The 18,394-nt window shown below is 37.3% G+C and overlaps 1 protein-coding gene across 1 annotated transcript in view; it reads right to left on the bottom strand.

Annotated features, from left to right (window-relative positions):
• Positions 1-18,394, bottom strand: part of bcap31 (B cell receptor associated protein 31) — an 80,613-nt gene that overhangs the window by 40,507 nt on the left and 21,712 nt on the right. The window lies entirely within an intron of this gene.

Genomic DNA, 18,394 nt, shown 5'->3' with positions numbered 1-18,394 from the left:
ATGCCCCATTTATCCATGCATTTAAATCCCAGCTAAAAATGCGTTACTTTAGCACTGCATATGCTTGTTTCCATTGTTTGGACAGTTATTCAAATTGCTTAATAACAACATTGGGAATCAAGTATGATTGACGTCTTTTCCATTGTTTATTTTCTCAGCATTCAATAGTGGCCATATTAATAAAGTTATTCCCTCCTTACATTGCTTGAGACTTGAGGTCCAGTACAGCTTTAGCACCAAAGATGTACTCCAAATGTCAGAAATTCAACGTATATTGAGACATTCATTTCACCTATACCTGGATGCACGGTTAGCTGGTCTTAACTTAATAAGAACTATTCAGTAGAAAAGCAAAACTATATTAAGTACCTAACTTTATATATACACACACACATACATTTGCCCATTTGTAGGTATACACCGCATAGTGTGCTCAGCCTGGTATTTTGATTACATGTGTTTTAATTATTCTGTATTTGAAAATGTTTATGTAAAGAGAGGCAAGTCTGGTAAGAATAAAATGAATTGAACTGAACTCCTTCACTATAATGGACTAGTTTACAAGCTTTTATTTACAGGGTGGTCCAGATCTAATTATGCAGATCCTGATCGTCTGGAGAAAAATTAGCTGTATGTGGAATTGGAAGAGGATTTTTTTCTCTCACAATGTCACAATAGAAGTGTGTTTGTCTGATCTGTCAATCTACCATTGCTATTCCAAAGAAGGAAAATGTGGAAAGGCACTTTGGAACTGTTCATACAAACTACGAAACTGACTTCCTTCCGAAAAGCGATTTGAGAAAGAGAAAGGAGAGGGAACTAAAATCGCAGTTAATCGGACAGCCATCATTTTTTACTCGTCTGAATTCAAAAGCAAAGGCAGACACACCGAAGCATCGTTCTGGGTGAGTCACTCGATCATTAAGCATAAGAAGTCCTTCCAAGATAGAGAGATGATAAAAGATGCCTTGTTGAGGCAGATGGCTAGGGAGAAATTCCTGCTGAGATTTCAAGACCCCTGGCCGGAGAAAAAAGAAGTTTCTCCTTGTCATTAAACATGCAGAATACAAGAAACTTAACAATGATCAATGGGCGCTAGTCTTGGTATTTTTTTTCCCTGATTTGACTAACATGTTGAATGAGCTTAATTTACAGCTGCAAGGAAAAAAGAAAACCATGGTCAATATAATGCTTTCAAACGAAAAATGCAACATCTGTCCTCAAAGCTGCAGCGCCTTGATTTGGGGAACATTCAAAACCTTGAGTCAGAGCTAGACACACAATGGAAGGCGCGTGCGCAACTTGACAGCATTGAAAATTGTCTGTCAGACTTTATCTAACGGAAAAAAAGTAACGATTCGAGTGTTGCCCAATGTAGTGAAGTAAGAGTAGCGTTTCTTCTTCACAAATGTACTCAAGTAAATGTAACCCGTTACTACCCACCTCTGATACTCATATTATATATATACAGTATATATAATTTTTAATGTAGGCAGATCAATTTGACCTGGTCATTTTAAAAGTAGCTCACAAGCCGAAAAAGTGTGGGCACCCCTGTTATAGATGGATGGCTCTTAAGGTGAAGACATACAGGACTATACTAGAATTACAGCATAATGTCTCTGTCCACTTTAGACAATCTGTGTTTACAGAAAACACAAAAAAATTTGTGACAACTGGATTTATAACAGACATTTTAATTACTATTCTAACTAAAATGTTTCAAGTCTGTTCTGTTTGTTAGGTGAATAACTAAGTCAGGTGGATTGACAACATTAAATTGGCCATTGTGGGTGTGTGCATGTGTGTGTTACCTGAGAAGGAGTGGCACCCTTACTGGGGGGCTATTCCTCCCATGCCCTTTTTGCTTGCTGGGTTAGGCTACTGCTCACTACAAACCTGCTTTGGATTAAGCGGGCTAAGAAGATGGTATGGTAAATACTCTCAGGCCAGGTTTATACTTCATGCAACGCATGCTCCAGCGGACACTACTGCTACGCAAACATTGTACTGTTTATACTTGCGTGTGCACTTTAAGTAAATCTGGAACATTCCACCAGGTGGCAGTGCGAGATACCCTCACGGTGAAAACAGGTTCAGCTTTGCTGTGTTGTGAATTGCCTGAGACACCCATTAAATTCCAAGGACACCTTGCCATAATATCTCTGAAAAGGATATTTAATGATTAAATCCATCAATTGAGAGATGCGCCCATTCCTGCAAGCATGGGGCTCTAGACAGAAACAATCCCTTGATAAGACATCAGCTCATCGCAAGGTGAAAACAAGCATACACATCACCAAATCCCCAAACCTTCATGTCTTTGGAAAGAAACTGGAGCACACTATGGAAACCTACCAAGAAAACACGCAAACTCCAGGCAGGGAACACCAGGGACATGACTTCTTGCAAGACAGACCTCGCCACCACAACATGTGTAATTATTATCAGTATTCATTATTTATATAAGGTTAACGACTTATCTGTAAAATGTAACATACATACTTTAATGTATTTCATCATGAAAGTGATATCAAGTATAAATCTAAGGATTCTAAATGTACAGAGAGCTGGAATATCATAAATGTAATGTGTTCTGTGTGGCAATTGCTGCTGTCAGGTCGGGAGGAAACCTCAGAAGCACATAGCGATTAACAACTGGGTCGGTTTTAAGATGACGTTTACGACGGTCTACTTTAATGATAAAGTAAACTACGAGGATAAAGTGGACATTTTGAGATTAAAGCCGAAATATCCACTTAAAGCCTTGTTCACACGGGCGTTAAAATCAAGCGTTTTTTTTGCGTTCGTAGCGTCCGGTGAGCGAGGATCAAGTGCCGAGTGTTTTCTACATGTAGGAGTCAATGAGAGTGTTCACACGGGCTTTGGTGACGTGCGTTTGTCCGGCAGCGCGTTTATACGGCATCAAAAAAACGTTGCATGCAGCTTTTTCTTGCCGTTCAAAACCCAACGAACGCAAGGAAAACGTTTCTAGTTCGTTTTCTGCACGTTTATTTTACGCTTCGGAGGACCGGATATATCCCATATATCGCATTTCTTCATAAAGCACAAAAAAACTTCCTTTAACCCGACGTTGTGCAGTCAGAGGATGAACCCAGTAGCGGCGGGGACTTTTTCTCTCTCGTCGCCGTATTACAGTATTTTTAAAACAAGAAGATTAATATCCAACATAGCAAAATGGTCCATATTGAAAGGAGGCACCTCAAATAAAACGACAAGGGCTTTCATATCCAGCTCCCAACACTGACTCCACAGGTTAACACACAAACTACAATTTGGGCTGCAGGTTGGCGTTAGACAGAGACAAACGAACGCTGGTGTAGAAGTCAATCTATCGCCACCACAAAATGCAACATAAACGTCTAGGACGTTCAGAGCAAGTTCGTTTATCCAAAAACTTAACGCCCGTGTGAACAAGGCCTTAATCACAAAATACACCTTTTCACCACGTCCTTAATAGCTACCTCTGTAGCTCAAATACACTGTAAAACACCGTAAATTCTGATGCGGTTGTCAAGTGCAAAAAAAAAAAAAAAAAAAGATGGCATAGAAGATGGTCTGTGAGACCTTTAAAATGTATCATGTCATTACGATGGGGAATATGAATGTGACGCTTGAATATAAAAACACCATAAATGCATTTGTATGTCAGAATTTTGCTTCACCACATCAAGCTTCAAAGCATGCACATCAATCCCGGAGGATCCTCAAAATGGGTTTCTGTCACATGCAGGTAATAAACAGACTCTGACGTCACAATCCAACTTTTATCACACTGACTTTTTGCTGGTACTGCAACTCACACACGCATCACATTAATTTCTGAGGACATGCTCAGAGGATGTGTCAAATGAATGCTGGGAACATGTGGCAGCCATGATATGTGCACGTATGTGTTTTGAGCATGAAGTTTAATCGAGCCCTTACACTTACCAGGGCTCAATATTAACAGTTGCCAGGTTGCCACTGGTCACCACTTTCTGGCCCCTGACTGCAAAGTATGTCAACTACTTTTGTGACACAATGTTTTTTTGCCAGTGGGTCGGAAATGGACAGTTTTTGCTCATTATGCGTATTCAGCAGATTTGTGAATAACTTGCCTGTCACTAGTCAGTCTTACGATTAAAATTAATAAAATGTAAGATGTGCTTATGTGCTCTGCACTTTCTGGCTTTCCTTTATTATAATAATAATAATGTATTTTTAGTAATAATTCTTTACATTTATATAGTGCTTTCTTCACTACTCAAAGCACTTATGCGAGCAAAGCAAGTTAAAAAGCTGTGTAGTGACTGTCCCCTACGCAAGCATGTGCAAGAGCCGGGTATGCACTGAACAGGAATATTAAAAGACTCCTTTAGTGTAAACAGACGAGTGTGAAGGGCTTAAAATAAAAAAAAAATTTAAATTAAAAAAAAAAAAACAAAAAAACCACAGAGGCTGCTTTTCGCTACAATGTCTGCTGTGTGGAAGTATGTTAAAGTTTGTGAAAATGAAGGATATATTAACTGCAACATGTATCAGGAAAATGACAGTCGGAATGTAACTAAAGAGAAGATGTTGGTGCTACACATTTGATAAGACAATTAAGATAACATCACACAGCACAATATGATGACTTTTAACATTTTTGATTACATACAAGTGAAAACAACATTCTTCTGACACATGTTCACTTCATTTTGATTGTTTCTACAAAGTACTGCAAAGCAAATAAAATTTCGGCCAATTTTCACAAAAAAAAAAAAAAGACATGATCAGTGATTGGTAAAAAGGGCAATCGCAAAAACAAATATTTTTGGTATTGGCCTTAAAAAAAACAGAGCATCCCTAATAAAATTAATTAAAAAATAATATATTTTAGTTGTAATAATTACTTCTTTTTATATGAATACAAGATATAACAATCAAACCCAACAAATTAAAATTTTTTGCAGAAAAAAGGATATACAGGTGCCGGTCATAAAATTAGAATATCATGACAAAGTTGATTTATTTCACTAATTCCATTCAAAAAGTGAAACTTGTATATTAGATTAATTCATTACACACAGACTGATGTATTTTAAATGTTTATTTCTTTTAATTTTGATGATTATAACTGACAACTAATGAAAGTCCCAAATTCAGTATCTTGGAAAATTAGGATATCAATTAAGACCAATGCAAAAAAAGGATTTTTAGAAATGTTGGCCAACTGAAAGGTAATGAACATGAAAAGTAGTTTTTCTAGAAACTGCAATTCAGTTAGGTTTATATTTATGATCATGGAGAAGCAATGCAACATAGAATCGAAAGAGTTAAATGATTGGACGTATTAGAAGTTCTACAGCCAATAATGGATAAAAATCCATACATCCAAAAGTATCGCACTTTACACAAAATTTATCTGCAAAACATGGACAAAGGAGTTTTCTTGGACTTCTATATGAATCTGAAAGATCATGGTTGCATTTATAATAAACCAACATGTGACAAATTGTCAGCGATAATAGTTTCGAAAGACAGAGGTATCAAAGACAGAAGTTTAAAAAGTATTTGCGTGTTAATTTCAAAGCCAAACAGAGCAAAAATGTATATAACTCAACAAATACCTCTAACGCAACATGAAACATAATTTTATTTCAATTTATTACATTTTACTATTTTTAAATATGGTTAATTACTTGCTGTAATGTAAAATACTTAGTTGTATTATGTATATGTAACAGTTCCCATGAAAATAATCAAGGAACTATAGTTTTACAATTGAAAAATGGCTTACAAATTTTGCAAGCTCGATATTATTTTTCAATAGTTTCCAGTTTTCTTTTTCGGAACTCGTAAACAGCCACAGTCATTTAATAATCTACTCCACAGCTATACTGTGTACATTAACATATTGTGAAATGTAAAATGTTAGAATTGCAAAGTTAATACTTCTTTACTTTGAATAAAGGAGGAGAGACACTGGATAGTGTAGGTAAGCCAAAGAATACTTATTTCCTACTTCCAAAATGGTATACAATATCATTTGTGGGCAATTGACTTAAGTACTGGATTCTAATATTCATTTTCATTGTTTTTCTTAGTAATGACAAAAGAATTTGTTTAAACCAGTGGTCACCAACCTTTTCAAGCCGAAGATCCCTGACCTCGGCCTTAATGAAAGGCAAGATCTACCTATCGAAGAATAGATAGAAAAAGACAGCCCAGATTGTACTTCCAACTTGAGGCCTTTTATTTAGTATTTGAATTGTATTTGAATTTAATATACATTAAATGTTCTTTTCTTTTTCGTTTTTTACTTAACTCGGAAGCAACCATCATATAATCAGATCATATGAAGTGGCACTGAACTCAAGAAAAATGCCATTGTCAGCAGTAAAGTGCTTATTCACTGAAGTTTCTGATGGTACTACCTACCCTTAACATTTTATAAATGAACTGTTTTATCAACAAAATTATCAACAATCTCAAATTAAGCTAAGTGCAGTTATGTCCCATCATATGCAACATCACTTTTCTCAATGCCACCAGAAGGCAAAACTGCTGAAGTAATGTTACTCACTCAAGTCAGTGTGATGGCTGTGACTGAATACTCTCTGTGAGTCCTCTGAAGTCTGGCTCATAGCTAGAGATTGCCAGTTTGAGACAGTCTGTGAGGTGTCTGTCAGTAAGGCGGCTCCTGTATTTTGATTTGATTATTTTCATCTGTGAAAATGCCATTTCACAGAGGTAAGTTGATCCAAAATAGGCACTTACTTTTAGTGCACATGCAGTGAGGAGCGGAAACTTTTCTCTGTTGACAAGTCCCCAAAAGTCACTGTCCCTTGATCTGGCTTTCAGCTCAATGTCATTTTGCAAATCAACCATCTCCATGTCAACTCCACTTGACAAAGAAAATACTTGCTGGAATTTGGCTGCAACCTGTTCTATATCAATGAGCATGAATGGGTTTGAGACAAATGCAGCAATGCATTCCATTTCGTTTAACTCACCAAAACGCATATTGAAATCTGTTGCAACTTTGTCCAGGTGAGCACAGTATTTCTCAGGGTGAAAAACGTCCTTGTCTTTAATGCTCTGTGACATTTTTCCAGGTTGGGAAAGTGTGTTAGCCTCCCGTTTTTAAGATGTGTGATCCAAACACCAAGCTTAGACTTAAAAGCGTTCACTGCGCTGATCATGTGTGGCAGGTGTCGGTCTTTTCCTGGAGCTCGTTATTGAGTGTATTCAGCTTTGCGGTCAAGTCTGTCAGAAACCCCAGGTCACACAGCCACGCATCATCTGACAGTTCCTTGTGCTCCTCGTTTCTTGCAGATAGAAATGTTTTTATCTCAGGCAGTAAGTCAACAAACCGCTGGAGCACTTTCTTGCGGCTCAACCACCGCACATCAGCATGAAGTAGTAGGTCTCCAAACGCGGCATCGAGCTCATCCAGTAACGCCTTGAATAAGCGACGCTGAAGTGCTTTTGCTCGTATCGAGTTTATCAGTTTGACCACCAATGACATTACGTGTGAAAAATCTACGACTTTCCCTGATAAGGCCTGCTGATGAATGACACAATGATAATTCTTGAACTCGGGTAAATCAGGGTCATTACGGCACAGTGCTATAAAACCCAGGCGCACGCCAAGCATCGCCGGTGCTCCGTCAGTGGTAATTACTACCAGTTTATGATTGGGGATATCATTTTCGCTTACATATTTTTTAAACTCAGTGTAAATATCCTCACCTCGCGTTCTCTCCTTTAAGTGCAAAAGAGTGAGGAAGTCCTCTTTTGTAGAATCCTGGAAAGCCATTCTGACAAAAAAAACAGGCTGAGCTGTGTCCACTGCATCCAGAGATTCGTCGAACTGCAGTGAAAAATATTCACAGAGTAACAAGTCCTTTAACACCTGTCGATCCACGTCCTCTGACAGTGACTCGACCCTCCTTGCCACTGATGCAGGGCCGAGAGGCACAGCACGGAGTGAGGCTTTTATGTCGTCTTTGTTTTTGAAATCCTTGAAAATAGTCTCTGCAGTAATGGCCATGGCTTCCTTGAATAATTCGCCATCCGTAAAAGGCTTTTTGTTTTTAGCCAGAAAGTAACGTACACGAAACGATGCTTCAGTAGAAGCCTTATTTTGATCAGCAGATTTTGTAAAAAGTGATTGCTGGGCCTTCAACTCAGATCTCAGCTCGTCAACTTTCCGTGCACAAATCGCGCTCTTTTGCGGGTAGCGGTCTTTAAATTTCGGGTGGTTGGTATTGTGATGCCGCTCCAGATTCCCTCTTTTACATAATGCTTGTTTTTGGTGGCACAACATACATACACACTTCTCTTTTACCAAGGTAAACAGAAATTCCTGTTCCCATTCTGGATGAAAATTGTATGTTTTTGCCTTCTTTCGTGGAGCCTCCGCCATTCTAGTTTGTAGTATGTTGCCTCACGCGGGCTATCGGACCATGGAGATCCATGTTGACGTTTGCGACAGTTAATTTACGGGTGCTCTTCTTTTATCTGATTGGTCACTTCATTGAAAATAAAGCAGTTGGATTAAGAGATACAGATGCTTGCAAAACAAAAACGTTTTTATTTTCGGGAGCTACCGGGACAGTGATAAAGATCTACCAGTCGATCGCGATCGACGGGTTGGCGACCACTAGTTTAAACTATAGTGAGAACATACACTCACCTAAAGGATTATTAGGAACACCTGTTTAATTTCTCATTAATGCAATTATCTAATCAACCAATCACATGGCAGTTGCTTCAATGCATTTAGGGGTGTGGTCCTGGTCAAGACAATCTCCTGAACTCCAAACTGAATGTCAGAATGGGAAAGAAAGGTGATTTAAGCAATTTTGAGCGTGGCATGGTTGTTGGTGCCAGACGGGCCTGTCTGAGTATTTCACAATCTGCTCAGTTACTGGGATTTTCACACACAACCATTTCTAGGGTTTACAAAGAATGGTGTGAAAAGGGAAAAACATCCAGTATGCGGCAGTCCTGTGGGCGAAAATGCCTTGTTGATGCTACAGGTCAGAGGAGGATGGGCCGACTGATTCAAGCTGATAGAAGAGCAACTTTGACTGAAATAACCACTTGTTACAACAGAGGTATGCAGCAAAGCATTTGTGAAGCCACAACACGCACAACCTTGAGGCGGATGGGCTACAACAGCAGAAGACCCCACTGGGTATCACTCATCTCCACTACAAATAGGAAAAAGAGGCTACAATTTGCACGAGCTCACCAAAATTGGACAGTTGAAGACTGGAAAAATGTTGCCTGGTCTGATGAGTCTCGATTTCTGTTGAGACATTCAAATGGTAGAATCAGAATTTGGCGTAAACAGAATGAGAACATGGATCCATCATGCCTTGTTACCACTGTGCAGGCTGGTGGTGGTGATGTAATGGTGTGGGGGATGTTTTCTTGGCACACTTTAGGCCCCTTAGTGCCAATTGGGCATCGTTTAAATGCCACGGGCTACCTGAGCATTGTTTCTGACCATGTCCGTCCCTTCATGACCACCATGTACCCATCCTCTGATGGCTACTTCCAGCAGGATAATGCACCATGTCACAAAGCTCGAATCATTTCAAATTGGTTTCTTGAACATGACAATGAGTTCACTGTACTAAAATGGCCCCCACACTCACCAGATCTCAACCCAATAGAGCATCTTTGGGATGTGGTGGAACGGGAGCTTTGTGCCCTGGATGTGCATCCCACAAATCTCCATCAACTGCAAGATGCTATCCTATCAATATGGGCCAACATTTCTAAAGAATGCTTTCAGCACCTTGTTGCATCAGTGCCACGTAGAATTAAGGCAGTTCTGAAGGTGAAAGGGGGTCAAACACGGTATTAGTATGGTGTTCCTAATAATCCTTTAGGTGAGTGTATAAAATGATGTTTTAATGTGCAAACAAAAGGGAAGGTTTAACTCTTAGGCTGCATTTCAAACTGCTGAAACACTCTTATGGACACGAAAGGCTTAAAAGTCAAGTCTCATATCTTTAAATAGTGCTGCCATTAACAGAATGCTAATAGTTTATGTTGTTGTTTATGTCTTAGGTCTCCCTTTCATTAAAAGACCAAAAGTCAAGGAAAATTAAGATCAAAAGTCAAGGAAAATTAAGACAATGGTTTTAACATAATATATGGGTATAGAATATATATTAAAGGAAGGCCTTAATAATTCAATAACATGCAAATTTTTAAAAAATAGTTCTGTTTCCAATAATTCCAAGAACAAGAATAAATAAGAAAAACACCTGGTATGGCAGCAAAATATTTAAAATATAGATGAGAAATAGGGGTTCTTCTATCAAGCAGAAGGTGTTGGATGAAAAAGTAAGAAACCCCTTCATTAAATGTTCAACAAATAGAAATTCTAATTAAAAATACTAAAAGGTATTGAAAAAGAGGAGTATGCATATTGGGAGTACTAAACATGTTCACAACAAGCAATGAGTAGATATATGCATGTATCAGTTTTTAGAAAGCAACTGTGTGTGAAAAATGAGTAGTGATTAAAGTGCACCATAAAAAAAGCTTTGAAATTCAAAAATAAAAAAAGTATGACATACAGTATAAGTAACTTGTACATGCACTGTGTTAGTTGAATTAATATTTTCTAAACCCCAGTTCTGCTGGCTAACACTTTTAAATGTACTGATTGGACTGCTGTTTATGCAGAACCCTGTTTATCTTAGCAAATCAAAATAACAAAAGCTCAGCCAGACAGGACTATTGCTGAAAAAGATACTGCAATCTTGTTTAGTCTGCTTGAGTGCTGTCTCGTGGGAAGTTTTAAAAAAACTCAAACAATCCAATATTCACTGTAAAGTATTTGTTGTCATAATTGCACACTTGTTCTAAATGGTTAAGATTTTTTTTTATTTGTCCCACTTCACCCCACTCAAGCTTTCAATTTTCAAATGTACCAGTCTGAATTCCAAGTGTGGCAAGAGGGTGGATATCCTGTCAAAGTGATAACAAATGGGAGATTTCAGAACAGGGTTTATAATGAACGATATGATCATTATGGTCTACGTGATTATCATACCATGTGCATGTCATAAATGTACCTACTGGCATTTCTGTTTACGTGTGTGACATTTATAGATATTTGCAAATGCAGACATTAATAAGTGTCATTAACCTGCTAAAGACTAATAAAATAAAAATTCAAGTTTAAAATGTCATAAACTACAAATCATTTTAGCAGACTTGCTGTCTCAGCAATTATTACGGATTACATATCAAATCATGAGTGAAGATTTCTTCATGCTTGAATTATGAGCTGCCAAATGCATGTCTGGCCAGTAAACCTGTGTTAAGCACTAAATTTTACTTTGCACTAAACATACGGAACAACCAATTTCATTATTGTTGTAAACTTGGCACGGGTACAAAGACAGACATTTGGCACTGGTGTGAAAATTGCCTTGCCTTGGTTTTTACCTCCAGATACTCCAGTTTTAATTGCACATCCCATATATGATATGATATAATAACCCCGATATGAGTAAGTGTGGTGCCGCTTGGACTCTGTGTAGTTAGCAAAGACACCCGATTCCTGCTACCTTGAAAATGATTGGATTTTGGAACAGACAAAAATAGCCATGTTCAAAACATCCTTGTGAAATTATTCTCACTATCAGTTCTCATTTCCTCATTCAAATGCATTCTGCTACAAGTTAAAATGATTGCAAATAAGCATGAACTAATCAAGTATATTTATTTCTGAACTAATTCCATAAGGGGATGGCAATAACAAAGCCTTTACTGCCTGGAATGAGAAGCATGATTTTCCGGGAACATTAAGTTAAACCATGCAAAAATTTTAAACAAGAGGTACCATTACAATCCCGCTCCAAAATTCAAACCCTGATATATCCCAGACAATAAGTCATCCACAGACACAATTTCAATTCACTTTCAGATATTTTTTTATCCTGAGATAACTTGTTTACTCAATTTCAGAATAGGATAATTATGATTTCCGACAGTAAAAAAACCCACCAAAGACATAGTTACTATATAACTACACAACAATTACATTAAGCATAATAAGAAGTAACTTAGAAGTCCCCTAATTTATGTATAAAGCACAACCATTAGTTAGTACAGTAATCCCTCGCTATATCACGCTTCGACTTTCGCGGCTTCACTCTATCGCAGATTTTATATGTAAGCATAACTAAATACAGTATATAACACGGATTTTTCGCTGCTTCGCAGGTTCTGCAGACAATGGGTCTTTTTACTTCCTGTACATGCTTCCTCAGTTGGTTTTTGTCAAGCCCTTCATTAAGGCTCCAAAACGATCTGCTCCTGCTACTGCTTCAGGGTCTGTGCCCAAGCACCAACGGAAGATGTTAACGATTGCCGAAAAGGTAAACGTTTTGGATTTGTTGAAAGAAGGGAAAAGCTAAACAGCTGTAGGACTCCATTACAGCATCAATGAGGCTATGATTCTTTTTATTTAAAAAGTAGGAAACGAATATAAGATCTACGGCCGCAGTGTCCTTTGACCAGGGTGCAAAACGAGTTGTAAGTGGATGTAATAAGGCAGTAGTCTGGATGGAATCTGCTTTAGGGATTTGGATTGAAGAAGAATAACGGCAGTGCTACACAATCGCCTGAAGAGGCTCCTTTAGAAGAGTTGTAACGCTCTCCTTTGTTGTGCAGTAAAATTAAACTCATCATTATCAGACAAGTCATCGTGTCATTGTTGGTGAGTAACCATAATTAATTTTCTACTTACAGTACTTAGTACATGTACATACGTTTAGTGTCACTGTACACACATTTACTATATACAATTTTTCTTGCATTATACGTATTTATTGCTGGTGGCCTGTCTATCGTAATGGCTGTAACATATATGATATCAGAGACACTCGATATCTTTAAAATAATATTTAGGTTTTACTGTATATAAACAGTGTGTTTACATACATAATTTCAATGAATCTTACCTAATATCTAAGAGAATACAAAAGGAGTATGCTGTATAACTGTGCAGGGAATATTTATAAACAGTGTGGGAGAGTTTAAAAGGGCTTAAAATATATAAAAATAACCATACAAACATATGGTTTCTACTTTGCAGATTTTCACCTATTGCGGGGGGGTCTGGAACACAACCCCCGCGATCGGATCGAGGAGGGATTAGTGTACTATGTTATACAACTTTCAGACTTGCCTTGCATTGATGGTGGCTCAGGTGTAGAGTGGCTTAAAATACAAAATGTTTTTTACAGTGTTCTATAAATTGAAAAACATCATGCTATTTGTAATGGTGGTGTGATGGTTACTACACTTACCTCAACAAAGGAACCTAAGCTCAATTTCCACCCACTACATTTATTTTAAACTTTTTTCTTTAACCAGGCATTTCTCTCACTGTTTTTGTTATGCCCAAGGCCAAAATGTTTCCAGAGTTATTAGTTTCTATTCTGGATTATTTGCAGCATATTGTATGCAAAGAATGTTTGGTAATATATCATTTGTAACTACTTTGGACTTTTCCTCCTTTCCACTTTCACACCCAGTAACTTGGCTAATATTACTTATAACAGTTAATGAACACTGTAAAATGCTATCAAGAAACTCACACAGTGCATTTAACTTAGCAACAGAAAAAAAAGATTATGCATTATACTAGCTGGCAGCGGTTATTTCCAAGAACATCATTCTAAAAAGACTAATTACAAATAATAATCATTAATGCATTTTCAGTGTGGGATAGCTGACAAATCCAAGGCCATCTGCTGTCAATTTCTTGAACAGACACTAAGCTACACACTTGCAGTATGTCAGATTGTTAAAATAGTACAAAGTTTAATTTTAAAAAAATTAAAAGAAACACAAATCTTACAGCAGTCAAATTAAATTGTCCTTTATAAAGGTGATAATGTGGCCACTGTCTATACATATTTCTAAAGCTTGGTTACAGTTCACTGTGGTGGGCTGGCACCCTGCCCGGGGTTTGTTTCCTGCCTTGCGCCCTGTGTTGGCTGGGATTGGCTTTAGAAGACCCCAGACCCTGTAGTTAAGATATAGCAGGTTGGATGGATGGGTTACAGTTTAAACCTTATCTTTGTCAAGTTCAGGAAACCTTCAGTCAAGTCTGGCATAACCTTTACCGACTTTTTAACATCTAATTAAAAGGCAGCTGGTTTGATGAATACAACTGTTACAGGGTTTAGTCTGGGGAAAAAAAAGGTTTTAGGTATAAACAACGTATAAAAATAATTTCACCATACTGCCCAGTCTTGTTAAATCTCATCAATACTGAAGAAATCTGAAGTGGAATAATATTTGACAGAATACAACCACGTAGTTATAAGAGTATCTCAGTGGCTGCTCCAGTCAGTTCAATACATGCAGCCTAAGAATTTACAAGAAATTATACAAGGGCACCACCTGCTGCCACCAGAAGGTAAGTGTAGTTTTTCTAAACTAATAGCACAAGGAATAATATTTAGATGGACTTAAATGACAAGTAATAGGAATATAAGACCTATTATTAAAACAAACATTCAATTATTGCCTACATAAACCATATAACGGATTTAACATAATACCTATTACAACACAGCACATAACGTAAACCTCAACATAAAATTCCCTACTCCATTTCCATTACATACTATTAACTAACTATAGAATTATATGTATATTTTACATTAATTTCCAGTCAACATAAACCATTAATTCAAATTTCCCCAAACTATTAAATACAACTATTATGCTACATGAGCTCCATGTAATAGAATTAATGAAGAATTATCTTACTAAACCTATAAAATGGATACTATCTAAACAATTAATAAGTACATATATATATATATATATATAACACACTAATAAAAGGCAAAACCCTGACTGACTCACTCACTCATCACTAATTCTCCAACTTCCCGTGTAGGTAGAAGGCTGAAATTTGGCAGGCTCATTCCTTACAGCTTACTTACAAAAGTTGGGCAGGTTTCATTTCGAAATTCTACACATAATGGTCATAACTGGAACCTATTTTCGTCAATATACTATAATAGACTGCAGGTCGATGGCCGTGGGAGGCAGAGTTGCGTGTCACATCATCACACCTCCAACAAGGAAGAGCTCCAAAGAGCGCTGAACAAAAAACGCATTTCACAATTGAGAAGGCAGCAAAAGATTATGAAGCGAGTGAAGCATACAAGCATATTCATAAGTCCAGCTACTGCGGAAACACAGCACGGTGTGAACCGTAAGTTTAAATTAAGTTTATAGACACGCTCCCGCTGCATTTTGTCATGCCTACAACGAATACGGTATTCGCAAAATACAAGTTTAATGAGAAGACACAAGGTACAAACGAGACTTTGGATCACTTTGTAACGGAGTTAAAATTGCTGTAGCAAGAAACTTTTAAGTGCCGGGTCTTACCTAACATTAAATAAAGCCGTGGACATCACGAGATAGCACGAGCACAGCTGAGAAGCTTCGAAGCATGTACTCCGAGCGGCTCACATCAATTGACTTTGCTGGACTGGAAAAGATTAAATTAAGTTCATACACACGCTACCGCTAAATATTTGCAGGCAAATCCACAACTTAATACCGGGAATGCCCGTTGAACATTTTACATTCACGAGTACTGATTTGGGTGGTGAACACTTCGATGAATGAAACCTGTTATCTTTACAACGGTTCACAAACATGGAATATAACTTGAACGCAACAAATCCTCCAAATACGAACCTGATTGAAAGAAATAATGATAATCAAATCCTTGATGACAGCAACACTCATAACGGTCACAAAACTATTACATTCACAATCATGTTACGTTATTTTTAAAATGTTTCCTTTTCTTAGCACAAGCACAGCTGAGAAGCTTCGATGCATGTGCTCCATAACGCGTTGAAAAATAATGCATTTAATCACACTTTGCATTACAAGCAAAGGGGAGCTTTTGTCAATGCATGATTTCCTGGTACACCGATTACATTGATCAGCGCATCCCGATTCATTTTACCCTCGCACCACCTTAGTTTGAGAAGAAGTATGAAAAAATATGAGGTTAACACAGAAAAACAGATCACCAATTCAAGCTTTATGAATAATCAATTCGCCATCAATAATTGTTTTGGTAAAGCCATCCTCCTTCCATTTTATAATTTTTCCGCCACTAGCCATGATTAAATGAGCGGTAAAAAGTAAGAGCGAAGCGAGGGTGACTTATTTAGGCACGAATATATATGATAGCAACACTCATGACAATGTCAATCATGTTACGTTATTATTAAAATGTTTCCTTTTCTTTTTCATTACTTCTTTAACACACTACTTCTCCTCTGTAGCGGGTATTTTGCTATATATATAATATATGAATTACCTCCAAAGAGCGCTGAGACTTTTGATATCATGAACGTGTGTACAAAAGGGATCTCCTGCCCAGCAAAAGTCGATCAGCCAGCACGCGTGCATAGCTGTGCCGGCCTTTGAGACGCTGACTGCGCTTCTGCCTTAAGTCAAAGTGAGCACTTTTAATTTTTTTCATCCGCCCCCTGAGCTATAGCCCAGACAAGTGCAAACACGGACCCCTTTTCTACACCACGGCAAAATAATATTAAGTCGATTCACACTTTCTTTTGCACGTGATCGATTATCAGGTCCTCAGCTCGGATTATGAACACACGCATACGAAAGTGGAGGACTCACAGTGCCATCACAGCCGATTAATGGCGGGGCGTCTCACCAGTCTACACAAGACCCACCGCGACTGTCGCCAAAAGGCGATCATAACGTCAGCGAACACATCTCTCTATACTCTATAAAAGAAAAAGGCAACTTTTTCTTTCTTTACACCTTTTTTCCTTTTATCCCAAACCAAAGCCTTTCTCTCTTAACACGGCAGAGGACACAAAAATAATTTTCTTTAATTGCGGTAAGGCACATTACCAGAGGCACAAATTTGAGCGTTCACATAGAAAATGTAATTTCCTATACCACAGCCGTCGTGTAGCGCCTTTCAAAAGGGATCTACTACCGAGAGATGATCCATATACATTTTAGCTGCTGTTAGTTACTTACCTGTTTTGTTACACAGTCTTTAAAATGTAGTTTACCATAACCACTCCAGTAGTGCTCAATGTACCTGTACTTCTTAAAACGTTAATGTTTTACTGTTTAATAACTTATAGACTATATTTCATTATTTTTCCCTTGCACTCAGTGACCAAAGCTATACACACACATATAGACACATACAAACATACACACAAGTATATGTATGTGTATATATATATGTATGTATATATATATATATATATATATACACACACACACACCCTATCTAGATTATATATATATATATATATATATATATACACACACAAACACACACACACATACATACACACATATATATAATTTGTGTGTGTAGATATGTATATAGATATGTAGATATGAAGATATGTATGTGTATATATATATATATATGTTTATTATATATATATATATATATATGTGTGTGTGTGTGTCTATATATATGACAGCAGCAATACAAGCTGTGAGAAAACAGTAAAAAGGAGGCGTGTCAGGCGTCGTGGTACATTTTCTGATGCAGCTACGAAAACAACTTTGTGACGCTGCCACCAAATACACAAAACAATTACTTTGACAATCATGTTACATTATTTTTAAAATGTTTCCTTTTCTTTTCATAACTTATTTAACATGACATCGCTGCGAAGCTGGTATTTTGCTATATATATATATATCACAGCGACACTCATAACAGTGACAAAACAATTACATTGACAATCATGTTACGTTATTTTCAAAATGTTTCCTTTTCTTTCTCTTTCCTTCTTTAACACACTACTTCTCCGTTGCCAAGCGCGGGTATTTTGCTATATATATATATATATAAATATACAGATAGATAGATATATAGATAGATAGAGATATATAGATAGATAGATAGATAGATATGAGAACAACACTCATATCAATGACAAAACAATTAACAATCATGTTACGTTATTTTTAAAATTTTTCCTTTTCTTTTTCGTACCTTCTTTAAAACACTACTTCTCCGCTGCGAAGCGCGGGTATTCTGCTAGTATATATATATATAGCAAAATACCCGCATTCGCAGCGATGTCATGTGTTAAAGAAGTTATGAAAAAGAAAAGGAAACATTTTAAAAATAACGTAACATGATTGTCAAAGTAATTGTTTTGTGTATTTGGTGGCAGCGTCACAAAGTTATTTTCATCTAGCTGCATCAGAAAATGTACCATGACGTCTGACACGCCTCCTTTTTACTGTTTTCTCACAGCTTGGATTGCTGCTGTCATATATATATACACACACACACACACACACACAC

This window comes from Polypterus senegalus, chromosome 13 (assembly GCF_016835505.1).
Source record: "Polypterus senegalus isolate Bchr_013 chromosome 13, ASM1683550v1, whole genome shotgun sequence".
NCBI classification, from domain to species: domain Eukaryota; kingdom Metazoa; phylum Chordata; class Cladistia; order Polypteriformes; family Polypteridae; genus Polypterus; species Polypterus senegalus.
The sequence above is the reverse complement of the archived record's forward strand: the minus strand, read 5'-3'. Positions and strand labels throughout refer to the sequence as shown.